The sequence below is a fragment of the Schistocerca gregaria genome, unplaced genomic scaffold, assembly GCF_023897955.1.
Source record: "Schistocerca gregaria isolate iqSchGreg1 unplaced genomic scaffold, iqSchGreg1.2 ptg000846l, whole genome shotgun sequence".
Taxonomy (NCBI): domain Eukaryota; kingdom Metazoa; phylum Arthropoda; class Insecta; order Orthoptera; family Acrididae; genus Schistocerca; species Schistocerca gregaria.
Genome location: NW_026062210.1, coordinates 100001 through 102500, shown reverse-complemented (window position 1 = coordinate 102500; position 2500 = coordinate 100001).

The following is a 2500-nucleotide window of genomic DNA, read 5'->3' as shown; positions in this document are numbered from 1 at the left end:
CTTTATCGCTTAACCTAACTGTGGTTTTACCAGATTATCGCTTAACCTAACTGTGGCTGTACCAGATTATCGCTTAACCTAACTGTGGCTGTACCAGATTATCGCTTAACCTAACTGTGGCTGTACCAGATTATCGCTTAACCTAACTGTGGCTGTACCAGATTATCGCTTAACCTAACTGTGGCTGTACCAGATTATCGCTTAACCTAACTGTGGCTGTACCAGATTATCGCTTAACCTAACTGTGGCTGTACCAGATTATCGCTTAACCTAACTGTGGCTGTACCAGATTATCGCTTAACCTAACTGTGGCTGTACCAGATTATCGCTTAACCTAACTGTGGCTGTACCAGATTATCGCTTAACCTAACTGTGGTTGTACCAGATTATCCCTTAACCTAACTCAATTTGTCCCTTAACCTAACTCAATTTGTCCCTTAACCTAACTCAATTTGTCCCTTAACCTAACTCAATTTGTCCCTTAACCTAACTCAATTTGTCCCTTAACCTAACTCAATTTGTCCCTTAACCTAACTCAATTTGTCCCTTAACCTAACTCAATTTGTCCCTTAACCTAACTCAATTTGTCCCTTAACCTAACTCAATTTGTCCCTTAACCTAACTCAATTTGTCCCTTAACCTAACTCAATTTGTCCCTTAACCTAACTCAATTTGTCCCTTAACCTAACCCACGTTGTCCCTTAACCTAACTCAATTTGTCCCTTAACCTAACTCAATTTGTCCCTTAACCTAACTCAATTTGTCCCTTAACCTAACTCAATTTGTCCCTTAACCTAACTCAATTTGTCCCTTAACCTAACTCAATTTGTCCCTTAACCTAACTCAATTTGTCCCTTAACGTAACTCAATTTGTCCCTTAACCTAACCCACGTTGTCCCTTAACCTAACCCACGTTGTCCCTTAACCTAACCCACGTTGTCCCTTAACCTAACCCACGTTGTCCCTTAACCTAACCCACGTTGTCCCTTAACCTAACCCACGTTGTCCCTTAACCTAACCCACGTTGTCCCTTAACCTAACCCACGTTGTCCCTTAACCTAACCCACGTTGTCCCTTAACCTAACCCACGTTGTCCCTTAACCTAACCCACGTTGTCCCTTAACCTAACCCACGTTGTCCCTTAACCTAACCCACGTTGTCCCTTAACCTAACCCACGTTGTCCCTTAACCTAACCCACGTTGTCCCTTAACCTAACCCACGTTGTCCCTTAACCTAACCCACGTTGTCCCTTTGCCTAACATAGTTCACTGCTCGGAATCTCTGGTGTCGTTGTTATCCTCATGTAGATGTCTTGCGAGTGTTGCTTACTTTCCACATATTCCCGCTATCCACTGTCAATTGTACTGCAATAGGACTATATCGCCCCCCCCCCTCTGCCCCTCTCTTTGTGTCTCCGTCCTCTCAAGCTGGTCGGTCTGGCGTTTGAGTGTTAAATGAGCCTCGCAGCTGTTCAGTTGCGTTCAGATGTCGACGCCCTCAGTGTACGTCGTGGTATGGTCTGTGTCCATTGTCCGCTGATGTCGTACGCGTAACCCACACGCTGTACCGATCATCGGTAGTTACGTACAGAGTGAAGTAGTGTGATACGTGTGACCGTACGCTGGCTGTGCCCAACGGTGTCGAATCTCAATTTCCATATGTTGTGCTCGATGCTACTTGTCTCGTCTCCCAATAACAGCTAGGTTGCACTGTGGTACGCCGTAGAGGCGTGTGGGAGGAACGTACGAACGCATTGTATGTCACCCTGGGTCGCTGGGGGTGGTGGTGCGGTGAGTCAGGTCAGGTCAGCGTGAGCCGTGTGATGTAGTGACGCGTGTATTCCGACTTTGTCGTATTGCCTCACACAAAGTGCTACCCTGGTGGACCGCGTTCCATATCTGGGACATGCCGCAGATGCCGGTTGACAGTGGATCGCGGAAGGGACATCGCATACGTGCGCGGGCCACCTTCCACGTGTTCTCTTCTGCACATGTCGCAGTGTGTATGTGGTCTGATGTAGCGTGTCGTGACACATGACATCCTGGCATGCAAGAATTGTTGAATTCGCAAATGTAGGTGGACATCTACGTTTACTGCCCAAGATACGCAAATGAACTGGAAATCCGTTGTTGAGCGGTTGTTCACGCTGGAGGTGAATCTGTGATGGCGACGATCGGTACAGCTATTAACCGGTTGTTTCAGCGGTACCCGCCACATCCACACACGTGACTAGGCCCATGTGGGTATGAAGCGATACGCGGCGGTGGCTTGGTGGGACTGTTCCCGGCCGGTGAAGGGGGGCCGCCCGGCGTGTTGGCCGCGCGCTGCGTGGGCGCACGCGCAACAGGCGGCTGGTGGGGGGCGCCGAGTGGCAGGAGCGCCAGCCGACGGGCTCGGCAGGCGGCGCAGCTACGCTGCGGCGCACCCTGCACGCGGCGCCTGGCGGCCAAAGTTGGTTCAGCCGAGCCCGGTGCGAAGCGCGGTGGACATCTGCAGTGT